Raw genomic sequence first — 19,547 nt, forward strand, 5'->3', positions numbered from 1 at the left:
ACTACTCTTGTAGAACTGGAGTTCATGGTAATCACCCATAGGCAATTCTACAGAATTGAACCATTTTATTCTCAGTTGCCTCATGTCTCCTTCTTGACAGGCTGACAAGTGCTAACATTGGTCTTTTCCATGAAGTTGAATTGTGGTACTTCATAGGAAGTCATGAAATACTGTTAACATTCCCCTGAGTGAGGATGATCCAGTTACTCAAAAGTGACATAGTCACAAGTGAACTCCTGTATAAAGTGGAGACTTCTGAGTGGGGATAACCTGGGAATTTTATGATTTTTGCAGATTTCCTTCCTCTCTCCTGTAAAATATCGTTCATGTAAAATGGTGTTGCATGTGCTTGCTTTATTACGAGAGCTACTTTCAGTGTGTGAAAATGACCTGTACTGTGAGCATACTGATGTGAATTGTATCATGGAGAGTGCTTTTTTCTCTTGGAAAATCATGGATATTGTCATAGAAATTACACTTTGTGTGATCAAAAGGCAAGTGCTGTCACAGGCGGCTAAAGGGAAAATGAGAATGGATGAGAGCTTGAGTGAATTATAGTTTTCTCACAACTTCAGATCATGCAAAACTATAGCAACGTAGTCTATTCCTAACACTCAGGTACATTTTCAATGAAAACAACTGTTTCTGTGATTAAAACAAGTTTTGAATGTCATGACTTTTTTCAATACGTACCTTTGGAAATATGGCAGTAGGTTTGCCCTTTTCAGGCAGCTGCTAATTCTATCACAATGCCCAGCTTATTTTGAGGGGCGGGTTTTTAACATAGGAATGGCAGAAAATGAGAACTCCGAGGCAACCTGCTGACCACGGGGCCTGGAAAAGGTAGGCCCGAGAGCTGGAGAGAGTCCATTCCTTCAGCTGGCCGGTGGGAGGCAATGGTTGCTGAGTAGGGTTGCCTGCATTCCAGGATTGGCCTGGAGTTCTCAGGAATTGAAAGTTAATCTCCAGGATGCTGCTGTGTGCAATCATGGAAAAAAGATCAATGGAACATTAAAAAATTAAGTTTCCTAAAATTTTCTTTGAACATTTCTCTTCACCAGACTTAAAAATATTGAAAATAGGTGAAATAAAAAGGCTGTGTGTTTGACAGACAAACATCATCCAATTGGGTAATTTGCTTTCCAATTGGCATAGGAAGGTAGTACATCACAAGTATGGATGTGTTGGGCAATGAATGATCGTGGGTGCAAATCATTTAATGATACCTCCAGGAATACATTTAATCACAGTTGGCAACCCTAGTGTTAAGGGTCTCCTGCTATGGTTGTAACCCGGTTTCTTTTTGTGGAACCAAAGCACGAAACTTTGAGTCTCTTCTGTGCCGGACCTTTAGCTGGGACTGTGTGGAGCGTATGTGTCCTGAGATGACATTCGAGGTTCCATTTACATCATAGGACCCCGATTTGAATGGTAAAGGGGCTACTGCCTGACACAGGCAGACTGTCTGGTCACCCAGCAGTAGGTCCTTGGGAAAATAACCTGCAACCTCCTTCTGCAGGAATGGTCACACCCCATCATTTTGGGGACATCATTATCCTCTTTCTGTCAGAACCAAAGTCTTCTCCCATAATTTCACTTCAACTGTGTGGATGTTACAGAGAACTTGTTCTGCGGAAGAGGATAAAAACAATTTCTGAATAAGAACAAGTTTAATACATGCCCAGGCCACTTACTGGTGAGTTTAGTTAGCGCAGTGGTGATAGTGCTAAAAGGATGGAACATTTGTCTACTTTTGTGTGTAGGCAGTGCCAGTATCAATCACCAGAGTGAGCATTATCAGAAATAGATTGAAGGACCTTTCACTCTGCCTAAATAATGCATGTATACCAGCCAATCTAACACACATTTCTGTCACTGGAGCTTCCCTGCTCCCACATGGTCTAGCCTGAGTTCATCAGTAAATTGACAATTCTGCCTCATTGTACCACCCTTCTCAATTGTCTAATGCCTTACAGGCTGTTTAAGGATGTTCTTCGGCATCAATGTGTTTGCAAATGGAACATTTAAGAGCCATCAACCTTCTCAGCCTTGTTTGCATGCTTGGCAATTATAACATATATCATCTTTTGCAGATTCTCTGACACGCAATGAGAGATGGCAAAAAGGTTGAGATTAAACACTTTGCTTTGGTGCTGGCACAGGCTGATGAATAATTAGCATTTGATGTTTTTGTAAAGCTAAAATGTTGGCCCAGTGCAGCATAGAATCATATTAAGTATAGTCAATCTGTTTGGAACGATTTCCTTCAACACTGATATTGAAGTACTGTTGAACTATACCAGTATTCTTAAGCAACAATGAATGATGAGGCATGAAGAATTAGTTTCTTTTTAACCGAGGCAATGATTAGTTTGGCACAAAAAGATTCTCAAGCACAAACAAATTGCTGCCTAGCTTAAAAAAATGCAAATGTACAGACGCTTTATCATTCATTATTGCCATTAGATTAGTAAGTTGGAAAGAATATCATTACAAAAACATAATGTAAGGAATAATGATTTACATAGTCACCCTACTTTCAGGAAATAATAATTAGAAATCAAGGAAACCAGGATTCTTCTTAAGTTTATATCCCAGAAGGAAAAGACAGTTCAGACCAGTACTCCTAGTTCTCAGTTTTTACTGGTATTCCATTTTAAGGTATACAAACCCAGTATTCTTATTTCCTAGCTTTTACTGTTTTTTATCGTTCTGGGATATAAGGGCTTTTATAACACTGTTTGTTGATGCATAGTCATCTATTGTTCCAACACTGGTCCTTCACCTCCAGTTTTGATAACTTAGTTGCATTGTGGCATACTTTGCAAATTCTGTGATAAACATATTGTCAACAGGGACATTGGTGCATGTTGGTGTGGTGTAAATAGTCTATCACTATTTTTCATCAACCTCACTAATGGTTTCCAATTTTTTTGCTCATAAATACATTTTCAGTGCATTCCAGATGACCACATATTATTGCTTGGTGGGTAATTGGCCCTGGTCTAAGGAAAGGAAAATCAGCTCAGTTCAAACCTTTCTTTTCTCCCGATTAAATTTTTGTGCTGATTAAGTTAAATGCTGGGCTTCAAACTCTTTTAAATCCAAGCACTCAAAGTGAGCGTGTCAATCAGCCAAGTCACACATAGCACAGCCAGATACTGAATAAAGCACCCCTCCATCATTTTCACATGGTCCATCTCTGACACTTCCCTTCCCTTCCTTGACCTCTCTGTCTCAATTTCTGGTGATAGACTGTCCACCAATATCCATTCCAAGCCTACCGACTCCCACAGCTACCTCGACTACAGCTCCTCACACCCCGCTTCCTGTAAGGACTCCATCCCATTCTCTCAGTTCCTTCGCCTCCGTCGCATCTGTTCTGATGATGCCACTTTCAAAAATAGTTCCTCTGACATGTCTTCCTTCTTCCTTAACCGAGGTTTTCCACCTTTTAGCCTGTTTTGATTACTTCATCCCACCCGCACTAGGGCTATTTGTACCTTGCTTGTCCTGCTTTCTACCCTTAATTAGCACATTCCTTAGATAATATCACCACCTTCAACACCTCTTTGTCCTTTTGTCTGTGACATCTTTTGGCTATCTCCACCTATCACAGGCATTTATCCAGCTGTACTTGTCCCACCCTCCCTTAAACCAGCTTATATTTCACCTCTCTTCTATTTTTACTTAGTTCTGTTGAAGAGTCATAAGGACTCCGCAGATGCTGCCAGACCTGCTGAGTTTTTCCAGGTATTTTTATTTTTATTTTTGTACTAAGTAAAGCTCCTTCTGTCTGCCCACTCCTAAACTTAAAAGAGCTACAGCATCAGAATGACATTCTTTTTTTCATTTGCACAAGCATTTGCTATCCTCTCAAATAAGATAGATAATGAGTTGCCATTTAGGGGGATAGTCCTTATGTAATAGGTTCATGTTTGCTAACAACTGGTGCTGAGATTTTCTAAACTCATTTAAGGTAGGATCCTGACAACCAGTAGAAAGAGGAGATTTCATATCCTTTACTTTTGCTGGATTTGAAGTCAAATTCTAAAGGTGAAAAGTTGATCCCCTACTCCTACACCAATTTCCCCAAAGTTCTCACTTCTTGCTCATGTGTAATGATCAGTATTATGAAGTATCTGTGCATTCAGGTGAGATTAGGAGCACTGTCAGCAGTTGTGGTCTCAGCTAAATAGCTGCAGCATTTGCTGTTCTGGCTCCCACTTGAAGAATGCCCATTTGAGCTCGGTATTGGGAATCCTCATTACGTCTGCTGCAAATACCTTCCTGGTTCATGATGACAACACCTCCAGTAAGTGGGTCCCACATCCCTTTGTATGCCAGAGCAAATTCACACTGCCCAGTAATCTACCTGTACAACAGTAACAACAGTGTGATCCAAGTTGACATTTTCACACATGGCCCATGTATCTCTCCTATCAAAGGTGGGACTTGAACATACCTGTTGAGATCAGGCCAGATTCAGAAATGCCCCCAGCACATGGTTTAGATACAGTAATAATCGGGGCATGACAACTGCTGTTCTTTTCCCCCGAATAAAATTTATTTGAATTTGGGGGAATTTATCTCTGAAGCTTACGTTATTGAAATAGTTTCGATAATACTGGGGGAAGGATGGCTGTCAGGATGATGTTGAGCTGGAAGGACTTTTTCAGACGCAATCTTGTGGTTGGTTTTCCTGGTGGCTGAGCTTGTGAATCCATCATCTGATGTAGCCTCAAAGGCCAGGAAGCTTCCAGCTTCAACGATCTATGTTTACTGAGCTAATCATTTCCATTATAGGCTTCAACAACTGAACTCAGAGCACCCAGGTGAGAGTTGGTGGTAGGATGGGGATCAGTCAGTTAGGGTTCCTATCTTATTATCCAGTGAATTCTATCAGATGATGAATGTCAGCTTAGGCTGTGAACAAGGACCGTTTAGACGTCAACTCTTTTCTTCTCCGCCGATGCTGCCAGACCTGCTGAGTTTTTCCAGGTAATTCTGTTTTTGTTTTGGATTTCCAGCATCCGCAGTTTTTTTGTTTTTATCTCCGTTTAGACTCTCGGCTGACGATGGCAGGTGAAACACTGAATGGCCATCCCCTCTAATTGTATCTCCGCTCACATGAGGAGGAAGAAACTGGGGGGTGGGGGGGGGGAAATAATTGTTTTTTTTTCAAATTACACACTCCTTATATTTATCAGAATTAGCTTTCAGCAAGCACAGTCTGATTACTTTGCTTCTGATTAATTAAAATTTCAGTCAATAACTGCACAATCAATCATCAGTTAATCAACTCATCATTATATCCAAGGTGTAATGGACTCCTTGCAGCACAGGTTTAATTTGTAACACATCAGTAAATTTACAATCCTCTGTGATGTGGAGTCAACCAGTTTATACCTCACTCTGAATCTTAAACAAAAGTAAGTCCAATAATTGAATCCATGTAAATACCCTACTTAACAGTTAACTAAGTGACTAGTATTTGTTTAACTAAGTTTGATTGATCCCAAACCATTGCAGCTTTATGCCTTCTTGCATTCAATTAAATCCCATTACCATTTCCTTAACATCACCAAACTCTTGAACTGTGCACATACATATTTCAAATGCAATGTAATCAACATGTGTATGTACTCACAGGATTTGCATTTTCAGCAAACATCCTTTTTATACAGCTCATTACTCATGCTTTTGTAATTCATCTAATGGAGCTTTAGGCTTGTTGCCTGAAAAGCTGATTCCTTTTTTGTGGAATCTCAGCCACACTGGGCAGCATGGTAATGCCGTTCCTGGAACAGGAAGCAGGCACTTCTGCTCTTTTGCTTTTTGCAAATTACAATGAAAATTTAATGTGCCAGTGGCACACACAGGAGACACGTGATCACACGGTGGGGGAAGGTTTTCAGTTGTGAAACCTGCCATCACCTGACAAAAAGCAGCCGGTACAGGCGGACTATGAAAGAGCCTCCTGAGCAAACACAGGGAGGCTCTTCATCATGGCCACAATGTCCCTGCCCAGCTCCATTGCCATTAACACAAGCACAAAGGACATGGGTGCTTTTCAAAATTAAATCTCACTTCTAAATATTTCATATTACATTTGTTTCACTTTATTTATGGGTGCATCATTGCTATTTGTTGAAACTAGACTAGTGAGAGGGCTAAATGTGCTCAAGGTTGGCACTTATTGGTTAAAGGGGATTTAGGGACATTTCCTTTATTGCAGAAGAAACAATGTGTTTTTTGTTCACTCTTAATTAATTGTTCATGTTAGTGTTGTACTCGCCACTCTGTGGGACACAGTTGAACTTGCAGGCTCAGCTGGCCCTCCCTTCTATGTACTGTAAAGGACCTTGTCCAAGATCATTCTATGCAGGGATAATTGAAATATTGTAGGTGAGCGCAGAGCCCTGTAAGTTCGCTGCCAACCAGCACCCTGAGATGGACCCACATATGGACCCTACTAACACTGCCCTTTAGGCCCCTCATTTCCTTATCTTGACTAACTATTCCCAGGTCACCAGGCCCCATCCATTTCACTCCCCCATGTCCCCGATGCCACCACACCCACACCACTGACTCACCCTAGCCAGCCCCGAGCCCCCATGCAAGCTGCCATCCCCTGCTCCCCTCCCTTGTATTGAAGAGTTTGACAAGGAAAACTATTGATCTCAGACACGACTGCACAAAGCCAACTGTTGCATGCCACTTCTAAAAGAGTGTGGACCAGGTGACATGAGATTCTCATGCATCTCTGACTTTATGATGAAGGCATGTTGTAATGACAAAAAGCTTTAATATAATAAACATTCATGATGTGCAGATGTATCATAAGTAGGAATCTGCCACAGGAAGGCATGAGCCCTGACCTGCCCAAGACCTGCTGCTGACTTAATCTGTAAATCCAAACCCACCATCAAGAAAGTCACCTCTCCGACCATATTTCCTGCTCTTGCTGGCCCCATAAAATTCACCTCCCACCTTCCCACCCTCACCGTTAGCCATAAAATACAGTATTGGAGTAGAGTTTCCACTTGTTATATCGATACAATCCGAACAGAATTGGCTAACAATTGCAAAAAATCTGAATGCTTAACTTAGGTGAGTTGCGCCTAAAAGCAATTTTATTCCTGGTGTCCACTATCATTTACACTGGTTTAAGATTCCATTTTACTGGATCAGCTCCCAAGGCCAAATCTGGTTTGGGAAGACTCTACAAATTGCACTCAGTATCCAAGGCATTAAGGCACGAGTTGACAGGTTTTAAAATCTAATTGTTGTATGTTCAGTAGGTCTCGCTAAGAGGTTCTGAATCTTGTATGATTGAACATTGTGTTTATTGATAACACATAACTATGTACATATATACAGGGTATAGCCCAAGCTGTGAGCCAACTCCATGCTTGCTTCTACACAGGTCCCTGTCCAGCCCACTCTAGTCTCAGGTCATGTGTGTCTTTGCATCACTCTGTGGGCAGTAATGTTCCCCAGTCCCACATTAAGCCTTGCTATGCCAGATATACTACAATTATCAAAGAATAATTCATTTATTTAGAAACCGACTGGTGCACACCAAGGAAGCTATTAAACCAATCAGCAAAAGTTTTTTAAAGACACTTTCACCGGTTTTAAATTGGGTTGCTCACAGGTAGACGATTGGGCACTACTTAAAAAATGTTCATTTCTTGCTGATGAACCCATTTTCAGTTGTTAATAAAATTGCAGTAGGTTACTACTTTTTCACCCATGTCAGGCGGGCTTGGCAGGGGCAGGCGGGGGCTGTCGGGGTCAGAAGGTGATTTCACGCTGGCGGGCTAATTATGGCCTGCCCAGCGTGAAACATGAGCGGCGGCGCTCAGCGCTGCCTGTGTGGGGGCTGGAAGGAGGGCGAGTGGGAAACTTTGTGCATGCGCGCGAGTGGTTGCTTCATAATCTCCCTGAGGCACTGAGCTGCTTCAGGGAGATGAGTTATATAAAAAATAATAAAGGAAATAAAAATGTAATGAAACGTATCCCCTCATGTGACTCTTGCATGAGCAGTGACATGTTATTAATTAAGTTTTTAAATTTTTATTTTATTTATATTTGCTTCAGGAAACCTTATCCCGCCCGTGGGGTTTGTAAGGCTGGACGGGCAGTGGAAAATTCAACTTAATTGATAATTTAATGGCCTTAACCGGCCTCTAAATTGTTGGCGGGCACGCTGCTGACTCCGGTGCGCGTCCGCCAAATGAAATATCGCAAAATTGCACATTGATGGCAGGACCCTCGCCCGACGTCAATGCGCATCATTGTACGCTCGAGTGGGTCAGGTGTGCACCCGCCCGCCAATCTAAAAATCTTACCCTTAGATACACAAGCAGTACATTTTCATGGAAGGAGACAAAAAGGTACAATTATATTCAATTAGATTTCCCGATTGCTAATTCTTGGAAGATTTTAGTTTTGTGCCTATGCAAATGAATTTTAGTAGAAATTTGAAGTTTGACTTTAATCAGTGTAATTTGGGTGCGATTTTCTGATTGTGCCCAGAGTGGGAAGCTCTACCCTATTATCTTAACACAGATTAAAGCAATCATCAACTGAAGATAAACCAGCTAGCAAAATAAACTGTTCCTTTAAAATGTGTCAATTTAGAAAAAGGAAATCTTGACAGCCAGTATTTTGAAGGTGAGGATTGCATAGAGTCACTTCCATTAATAAAATATTTTCACAGAGAATTAAAAGGACCCCAAGTAGGAAGCCAAGCGTTTGTGTTCTTTCATTTTTGTACAATTAATTTTCACAAATGAAATACCAATTAGATTAAAGTTTAATGAAATACAGTTAAGCAGAAGAGGGAGATGAACCTGCTTATTTCGACTCCCTTTGTAATCAAATGTTTGTAGAGCTTTTACAATGCCCCTGACAGTATCCATGTTTGTAAGACTTTGATTGGAATGTACACAGAGGCATCTGGTTGCATTTAGTTTTTACTGTCGTACTTGTTTGATTTGCACGAAGCAGAGCGAGAGATTTAGGTCTTGTTCTGTGGGCAAAGGGAACGCAAGTCTTGTGAAAGATATCCAGCAATCAAGCGACACTGTACTGCATGTTTAAAATACTGCTAGAGGGGAAAGAAAGTTGAATTTTAATAAAGTATAGTGAACAACATTGAGGAGTTGAAGAGTGATTTAACTTCCGCTGACGAGATATTTTGCACCTGAATTGTGTGAGCAAGTGATTTGCATTAATGAGATGAAATACACTCAAATGACACAAATTTGTGCATAACCCAAAAGTAAAGCAGCCTAATCCAATGACCCTTAAAGTAATGGCATTATTGCTGATGCTTCAATGAATAAAAATGGCAAACTATGAAACAATGTAACTTCATCTGAAACAGATGGAAACGGGCTTGTACTCAAAAGAGTTACATTAGCCAAGTGGTTATGGTACTGGGTTTGTAACCCCAAGATCAAGAGTTCAAATCTTACAATGACAAATTATGAAACGATGTAACTTCATCTGAAACAGATGGAAACGGGTTTGTACTCGAAAGAGTTACATCGTTATGATGTGCAGCTCCTGTTTATAGAAGAGATGGGCCTCGGTGGCTCCTTGCAGGCGTTGCCTGTCTTTGGCTTGGCCTAAATAGCCAGGTGGTTATGGTACTGGGTTTGTAACCCCATGATCAAGAGTTCAAATCTCACAATGGCAAACTATGAAACAATGTAACTTCATCTGAAACAGATGGAAACAGGTTTACTCAAAAGAGTATCAAGAGTTCAATGAATAAAATACCAACTCCATCATTTAAACCATTTAAAGTAGGTTTAGAAATCACACAAGCTTCAGCTGGCCAAAATCTCCTTTTTGGTTTGTAGCCGAGACATGCTCTAGTTAATTATGGGCTAAAAAATACAATATTCACCAATACATGTAGGAGCTGCCTCCTTGGCAGTGTATTACGGAGCACTAGGACATATATTCTTCATTCTACAGCTCATTGGGTGTGACTTTTGCAGGAGCTTCTCTATGTTCATTACCCCCCCATATCCATACATTCCTTATCATTACCACAGCCCTTCAGTTATTATGGAATCTTAAAGTCGAATGAATCATGTGTCCTGATCTCTATGGCTGAGATAGCTGTAGTGACACCAATCTACAAATATTTAATGTACTCTTTCTGCAGCAGTCGAGTGTATGATCTTTGATCTGATTAATCAAATCAATATTAATCCAATCGATAGCAATCATTTATTAATCAGATCAATACTAATCAGATATCATCAATAATAATCAAATATTAATCTGATATTGGATATTAATATTGGATCAATATTTGATCTGACATCTGATTAATATTGATCTGATTAATAAATTATCGCTATCAATTGAATTCATATTCAGTTAATATCAATGTGATTAATATCTGCATTATTCAGCCAAGAGAAGTAGATCCAAATGGTTCTTCATGTTTTCAGTTGTTGAGTGAATGCAGTGGTACCACATTGACCTAGTTTCACACCCATTTTTCTTTCTTTATGCCAATAGAAAAAAGAAAAAAAATTGGCAAAACTGAAAAAAAAATAAATGCCAAGACATACATAAAGCCTGGTAAAAATGGCATGTTATAGTTAGTGGGAGATCTGGTTTCTCTGATTACCAACCAGGTAGAAAGCTTGAAAATTATCCCCATTATCTTGTATACAAAATTGCTTGGCTAATTAGTTGTTTATTTATTAACTTCAGTGGTGTCCAATGTTTATTTCAATGTCTGATATATTTAACAATTTTCTTTAAACTTACATTTCAAATATCTTTTATTGTAGCTTGTTTATTGAACTATTAAAAAGTAGGAAGAAAATTGTTCTTTAACTTTTTGTATAGGAGTAGTAAAGAAATTCTTTCTATCAGAATTGTTTGCAAACGACTTATTTTCTTGTTCTTTGTCGTCTGGTTGCACAATTGCTTCTCCAAGAAGGTCATTCCATCAGTTGTAAATAGAAATATTGGTCTTGACTGTCCACTTTGTGTTATTTCGGCATCAGCAGTAACCTGTTTCACTCATGCTCAAACAAAGTTGATCAGAAAATCTAGACTATGTTGAAACTGCTGCTCTTTACTATTGCATTTTATTACAACTTCATAAAATGGCTCCTGAGATTCTCTTGTCTTCTCTTTTCTCCCATTTTGTCTATGACGGCTGACTTTGTTTGATGGGTTCAGATGATGCATGGTGCCAGGGAGTAACTGAATTAAACCCCAGATTTGAGTTAACCTTGAATTGAGGACTCTCTTGCTTTGGATGTTCATGAAACAAAACTAGAGTCCAGCAAGCCAAGATCCACTCTTAGACGTCTTGAGGAATTCTTATTCAAATTAGTTGAATAGATAAAAGGATACAAGAGCATTTTTTTCTGCATTAAGCACTTACTTTAAACAAGTTAATACTATGACTGAACTAATTATTAAAAACCTGCAAAAGGAAAATATAGTACAATCTATATTGCAATGCCCACTGAATCAGTCACCTATTCAACATGTCCACCCGTTATGTTTATCGTCATTGTAAAAATATTTTAAAGGTGTCAACTTTGACCTCTGAGTCAGAAGGCCCTGGACTCAAGTCCTACTCCAGAGAATTTAGGTTGATCATCCAGGGTATTAACAAGTGAATGCTGCACTGTGGGAAGTGTTCTGCTTAGTCATGCTAGGTTCTCAGTGATTTAATTAGTGGTCCTTAAAGGGACTACTGAAGAAAGCTCAGATAAAGGAAAAAAGATAAAGTTATATATTACCTGTCATGACCCCTGGATGTCTCAAAGCACCTTACAGCCAATTAAGTACTTTTAAAACATTGTCACTGTTGTAATGCAGGAAACATGGCAGCCAATTTACACACAGTAAGCTCCCACAACCAGCAATGCAATAATGAACAAGTAAGCTGTTTTTGGGATGTTAAGGGATGCTGGCTAGGACACCAGGGAGAACACAATTGCTCTTCTTTGAAGTAGGTCCATGTGATCTTTTACATCCACCTGAGAGGGCATATAGGGCCCCAGATTAATGTCTCACCCAAAAGATAGCATCTCCAACAGAGCAGCATCCCTCAGTAATGCACTGGGAGTGCCAACCTAGGTATTTGTGCTGTAGCGCTGGAGTGAGACTTGAACCCAGAACTTTCAGATTCAGAGGTGAAAATGCTACCAACTGGGCCACTGCTGGCATGCAAAAGCCTAATAGTTATAAGTTTTATAATTGTGGGCCTAGGAAAGGCTAGAGTTAAAGGAGGTGCATTGTCCCCCTCATCCCCCCCAAAAAAAATTCCTCCTTCCCTAATGCAACCTCCTAGCTTACTCCACTGGTAGGGCTGGTAGAATTGCTGCCTTACCCCACCAGAGAGTTGCTGTGATGTTGGGCACTTGTTTGGTCCTACTGCCTCACTGAGGGCAAAAGGAAGAATATTTCTTCTGCTTATAGCAAACAGCAAAAAGTCAAAATCTTTCCTGATACATTTTAAATCTGCATAGTACTGATGGGGTTGAATCTGTTTTGTGCCTGTGCCATTGCTGGGGTTGTGTTATACCCAACTAAACTGTTGCACCCACACACTTAACCTCCAATATATTCAGTTTCTTCAACATCAGTGAGACACTGGGCTGGGTTCTTGCATCCAAGGAAGATAGGCGGGTTGGTAAATTTTCCAGCACCTGCCTCAGGAAAAAGTGCCCTGAATAGCACGGAGGGGGCAGTTGGTGGGGGGTGGTGGGGGTGGTATGAGATAGAGTCGGGCCTGCTGCCCTCTGACACAGATCCGAGGCAGCCATAGGGGCTGCCAACTGCCAAGGAGAGCTGGTTAAAAGGACTAACCCCGTTCTCTGGGATGCTGTCTTGGCTGTTTTGTTAAGCTTTAGGCCCTCTGGCCCTCACCCCTCATACCCCTTCAACTCCCCACCTACCCTAAAGGCCCCTCATGCCAACCCATACCACCTACCAAGATGAATTAAAATAAAGTTCTAAATATCTATTACAGAGTTCACGATATAAAAGACTACCATTCATGAAAGCCTATTCAATGTACTTAAATCCCACCAAGTACTTAATTCCTAATGAAAACAAACATTTGGATACAAAGCTCCACATCAAAGACAGATAATCCTTTAATAACCTAAAAGCAAAATACTGCAGATGCTGGAAATCTGACATAAAAACAGAAAATGCTGGGAAAACTCAAAAGGTCTGACAGCATCTGCAGAGAGAGAAACAGAGTTAACATTTCAAATCTGTATGATCCTTCTTTAATAACCTTTTTGAATTGTCAAACTAAGAACAGTTTCCTCCACGTGAGTTTTGAGACAAATGAGTTTCACTAAGAAATTGGTAAGTGTGGCTTTGGTCTTGAGTTCAGATGGGGGTGTTTCTCCATGAGAGATGCTGACCAAGGAGGGCAGTAGATGATTCGATTGACAGTTTGACTGGCCATCCTCCAGACTCCAAGCTGGGGGAGGGTCAGAGCTGAAGTCCTTGGCTTCCTGTCTAGCTGGAATATACAATCGAGAGGAGCTAGGAATAGAAGCCACATTGGCTCCTCAGAGAGCAACAGTTGCTTTCTTAAGCTGACAGACCTGCTAATTTCAGAGAATATCTGCTCAGAAAAGCATACTTAGTTTGGTAACATGTACAATGTGGCATGCTTTGCCTTCTATGTTACAAGGGCCATTATGAAATAAATTAAAATTCACTGGAAATGTTATTCCTGTGCATTCATATATTATTTGTGATTTACAATTAGCCTTGTGTCATAGAGTATATATCAGTCTAAATTTCAGAAGATGGGAGAATTGCATGCGAGGGCACGTGCAGAATTACAGTATCCAGTTCACATAACTAGGGGTTCCATTGACATGACCCCTGGGTCATGCTATCATATGACTAGATATTGGGAAATAAAGGTAACTTCTTATCATAGGCAACTTGGGATTCACTTACAGGGAAGATCAATGGTACTAAACTTAAGTGGATAACTAATGGAGACCTGAAATGTGTAATACTTCCTTTGGGAAAATAGTGGCTAGTACTGTTGTTGCTGTAGTTTTCTGATTATATGGCTAGATTTCAGCTGTTTTTCCACCACCTTTTTTTTTCTAGTTTTGACAAGTGTTCTTTCCCTCTTTTTATTTCTGTTCCATCCATCACCTTAAACATTCACTCCCTCCACCACTAGTGCACCATGGCATCAATGTGTACCATCTACAAGATGCACTGCAGCAACTCATCAAGGCTCCTTCGACAGCACCTCCTAAACCTGTGGCCTTTATTATGTACAAGGACAAAGGCAGCAAGTTCATGGGAACACCATCACTGCCAATCCATCCTGATACGTCCACATAAGAGGCATTCATCTATTGTCGCTGTATCAAAATCCTGGCACTCCTCACCCAGTAGCACAGTGGAAGCACTTTCAATACACAGATGGCACCTACTCAAGGGCAACAAAGGAAGGGCATTAAATGCTGACCCTGCCTGTAAAAGCCACGTAGTGAGAATAAATAAATATCTCAAGGGCACTAATTCATACCATGGTGCAGGAATTGTGGATACTAAACATACTTTTTGGTAGCTTGCTGAAGTGGCCATTCTTGACAACCAGGCAGTCAGTGGCTATAGGCTTCAACTAGGATGAGCTACAGCAATAGTTGTGAATTTGAGTATGAGATCCATGTTTCCTGCACCTCAGCAAACTGGTTGAACATACACATTAGACATGCAAAAGGCAGGGCACATGGGATAAAAAGTGAAATCAATAACAAACAGTTGCCTATAGAAGCTCTAGTCACATTACAGGGATAGGACAAAATGAATAGTTACACTAATTGAATAATTGTTTCTGAATGTGATGGTTCATGACCTTGTTTCAGAAGTTAGGTGAAAATTTATTGTTGATTTGCGGTCTCCTCTACATTGGAGACACTAAACGCAGACTGGGTGACTGCTTTGTGGAACACCTTCGGTCTGTCCGCAAGCATGACCCAGACCTCTCTGTCGCTTGCCATTTCAACACACCACCATGCTCTCATGTCCATATGTCCATCCTTGGCTTGCTGCAATGTTCCAGTGAAGTGTTCCAATGCAAACTGGAGGAACAGCACCTCATCTTCTGACCAGGCACTTTACAGCCTTCCAGACTTAACATTGAGCTCAACAACTTCAGATCATGAACTCTTTCCTCCATCCCCATCCCTTTTTGATCCCCTTTTTTTCAAGTATTTATTTTTTAATTTTTATATATATATTTTCTTTTCCTGCCTATTTCTATTATTATTATTCTTAAATTATTCCCATTCATTGTTTTATCCTCACCTTTTAGCCTTTTTCGATATTTTTTCCCACTCCATCCACTTTTCCATTCCATCCCCACTAGAGCCATCTGTCACTTGCTCGTCCTGCTTTCTACTTTTGATATCACCATTAGCACCTCCTTTAGCCAGTATCACCACCATCAACACCCCTTCGACCTTTTGTTTATGACATATTTTGCGATCTCTCCTTTTCCTCCATCCATCGCTGACCTTCTATCCAGCTTCACCTGTCCAAGCCCTCTTAAACAGTATATATTTGACCACATTTTTACTTCTCTTTAGTTCTGAAGAAGAGTCATATGTACTTGAAACGTTAACTCTATATTTCTCTCCAGAGATGCTGTCAGACCTGCTGAGTTTTTCCAGCAATTTTTGTTTTTGTTTTAGATTTCCAGCATCTGCAGTATTTTGCTTTTATTTATTGTTGATGCTGTCCTGGGCTTTTTATTAACCCAAGATATTATGTTGCTTTTATTGATGACAAAATGTATATTAATGTGTAAAATAATACCTCAGGTTTCACTAAATTTCTCTCCATTTCGTGATACCAGCTCAGCTGCATTTATTAATAGGCCTTCATAGATTTCCTCTGATGCCCATTGCCAGAGTTACCTGTAACAGGTGATTTACAGCATTATTCACTATACAAAGAGTAAAATTATGACCTGTATTAATCTGCCTTTATCAGGACATTTTTAAAATTTGTTTTTGGGATGTGGATGTTGCTGGCCAGGCCAGCATTTATTTCCCAACCCTATTTGCCCTTGAGAAAGTGTTGGTGAGCAACCTTCTTGAACTGCTGCAGTCCATGTGGTGTCGGTACACCCACAGTGCTGTTAGGGAGGGAGTTCCAGGATTCTGATCCAGTGACAGTGAAGGAACGGCGATATATTTTCAAGTCAGGATGGTGTGTGGCTTGGAAGGGTACTTGCAGGTGGTGGTGTTCCCACTCATTTGCTGCCCTTGTCCTTTGAGGTAGTAGATGTTGTGGTTTGAAGGTGCTGTTGAAGGAGCCTTGGTGAGTTGTTGCAGCACATCTTATGGATGGTACACACTGCTGTTACTGTGTGCACTGCTCACGGAGGGAGTGAATGTTTAAGGAGGTGGATGGGCTGCTGCTCAAGTGGGCCGTAATGCCTTGGATGCTGTCAAGCTTCTTGAGCTTGTTGGAGCTGCACCTACCCAGGCAAGTGGAGAGTAAGCCATCACACTCCTGACTTGTGCCTTGTAGAGAATGGGAAAGGCTTCGGGGAGTCAGGAGGTGAGTTACTATGTTTTTTCCTACCAGAATTATGAATGAAGATGCTATTGTAATTTTGGGCTCCTCAGTTTCAAAAAGCCATATACTAACTCTGGTTGATGACTGACATGTCAGTAAGTTCTGAAAGCACCCATGGAACTATGATGGTTTGATTGTATGAACAAACTAAACTTCTGATTTAAATCTAAGAGAGTTTGCTGCGAGTTACTTAAAAAATTGACTACACAAACCAAGGAATAAGTGCCACGGCCTATTATAAACAAAAAAACCCCGCTCCAGCTCACTGACAGACGGTGGGATAAATAAAGGAGTTTTGTTTTGCCCCTTCTGTCCATAATATTACCAAAGTCTTATAGATTGAATTATTGGCTAGAACTGAGGGGTTTGGCTGATCAGGAGAGAATGAAGCAGCTTGTTTTTGTCTGACCTCTTGTTGACCCCTCTTGTCTCGCCCACATGAGCACCAGTTTTGAGCACAAATGATTCTCATGGTTATTTGACCATGGAATTGTCTTAGTCACCTATGCACACTTTGCATCAGGGGTCAGTGAGTTCCAATCAAAATATCATTTGGATTTGTTTTTCTCCTCGGTAACTGAATGACATTTTTAGTGCCCTGAATGAGATTAGTTACTGCAACACAAACTTGGGATCATAACCAAGACCGTTCCTAGTCCTTAGCTGGCCACTTCCACACTTGCTGCCCAGTAAGGATGGATGGCTGCTGATGCTGCAGGCCCAATAAGAAGCCAGCAACCCAACTGGGAGAGGTGGTTACTGCTGAGGTGAGCATGAGGGCACCTCAACATGGAGTTGCCAGCATTGAAGTTATAAATGAAAAGGCCTGAAGCTGGTAGATATGATGGGTTGGAGGAGAAGCCACTCCGCAGGCCTAGCCTATTCAAGAATTGGCCGTTTGCCTTTCAGCTCTGAGGTCCCATTATTGGGGGGCAAAAAGCCTCCAACTCTGATCGTCCCCCTGGCCTGCCACTGAGAGACCACCTCAACAGAGCCAGTGGCCTCCACCTTCAGGGGTGGGGTGAGGGAGGGGTGGAGATGTGGAGGGGTGCGGGGCATGGTGGTGGTGTGGGGGATTGGCGTGCTTTGGCATTGGTTAAATACCAGTGCTGGCACAAAATAGCCCCTAGGTGGGGCCTTTAGTGAACGACTTGGCTGCCTGCCCCTGTGGAGTGGGCTGCCAACCTGGTTCCAGATTTTCCCCTTTACATCCCCCAGAGAAAGGAATGCCTCAACCCTAAATCCAATCCCGCCTCCACAGGGCTGGGAAAATCCAGCCTCTTGACTAAGTATCACACCACAAACTTTATTTACTCACTGATCCGTCAGGGAATCTTCTGGCATTCATTCTACAACCGTAATCTGACCTCTGGGTTAGGTTGCCATCGTGGAATCGCTACATGGCTGCTGGTATTTTTCCTAATGGGGGTATATTTTACATTGGTTATATGTCTGTTCTGGTAATCACTCAGACTATCATGTCATCAATCCGTGTCAATGCTTGAGAATACTGAATGAGATTGAGAAGTAATTTGCAGTTTGCCACCAGAAAATTGTTCTGATCACCTGTTGTAAAAGTATCTTTTTTTAAATGCAACATATACTTAAATTCCTAAATCAATAGAGTTTACAAGTAGACAGCAATGCACACACTAAGCAGTGCTGTTGGAAACAGGATTGTGTATTGTGCTGTGGAGTATTGCTTGCGCTGTGAGAGTAGGAAGGGATGTTAGTGATGGAATACCTTTTACAAAGGCTTACTTACAGAATACCCAAGGGAGAAAGTGTAAGGAAACTGAGGAAGTGAGTACAAGTTTTCACCACCCACCTGGAGCTCAACACTTCCAGCACCCCCTCCCCCCCCCCGCCGCCCCCATGAACAAGGCAAAAAAGGCAGAAAACCCCAGGGCAGGAGATCACCTTTAGCCTCTTTGTAAAGGGTAATAATGCAAGGTAGGTTCTTGATAAGCTAAGGGGCGAAAGGTTATTGATGGTAGGCGATAAGATCTGCCATAAAATTACTGAATGGTGTAGCAGGCTCTTGGGCTGAGTGGTCTACCCCTGCCCCTAATTGGCATGTTTGTAAGTATGTGTAACACTGGCTGAAATCAGTACATTCTGCATAAACCATAACTCAGGTTTGGGACATATACTGTGTTATTCAAACTGTTCAAAGCATTTAGCCATTGAACAGATATTCATTTGCAAAGATACATGTTTAATTTTGTTCACAGTTGTACCAATAAAGTTGGTCCAATAAAGATGTGCAGTTGGCCTGTATCAGGTGTATAGTTTAGTCAAACTCAAGCTGTCTTTAGTGTGGGATCTGAGGGTTTAGTTAAAGAAGCTTTTCTCAAATGCTTTGCTCTTTGAAGTACGAAATAAGTTATTTTACCCTAACTAGCCTTCCAAATATAACCAGTGTTGCATGCTAGGAGAGTGACCCCTGCATGCAGAAAGTCAATGTGTGTGTGTGTGCAAATGAGAGAATATTTATGTGGAGAGGAAGCCACAGCAAGTGGATATATCATAAGCTAAGAAAGTAATTCTGCTACAATGGTGGCACTAAAAAGAAAGACTTTAGATCTAGAAGTGCTTCATTAGCCACTTGTGTACAAGACAAAGGAGCTCAGTCATGTGGTTCAAAACCATCTCGGGACTAATTTTCCACAACATAAACCCTATGTATCCTTTATTTCCTGTTAAATGTAGACTGAAAGATTGAGCTTGTCTTGCATTTTGTGCAATATGTAAACTATTCTCCATTACGTGCTCGGCTTCTATAGCAGCACCGCTATTGAGTTGAAGCTAACAACAAGGAAACTTGACTTGTCATTGATTTTTAGATTCCACTTTCTCCGAAGTAACGCCATGAATAAAAATTAAAACCGCAAGTGAATGAGGAGTTT

At 41.0% G+C, this 19,547-nt stretch overlaps 1 protein-coding gene across 4 annotated transcripts in view; it reads left to right on the forward strand.

Moving 5' to 3' along the window:
* Window positions 1-19,547, forward strand: part of LOC121284082 (dachshund homolog 1-like) — a 546,830-nt gene that overhangs the window by 345,149 nt on the left and 182,134 nt on the right. The window lies entirely within an intron of this gene.

This window comes from Carcharodon carcharias, chromosome 11 (genome assembly GCF_017639515.1).
Source record: "Carcharodon carcharias isolate sCarCar2 chromosome 11, sCarCar2.pri, whole genome shotgun sequence".
Taxonomy (NCBI): domain Eukaryota; kingdom Metazoa; phylum Chordata; class Chondrichthyes; order Lamniformes; family Lamnidae; genus Carcharodon; species Carcharodon carcharias.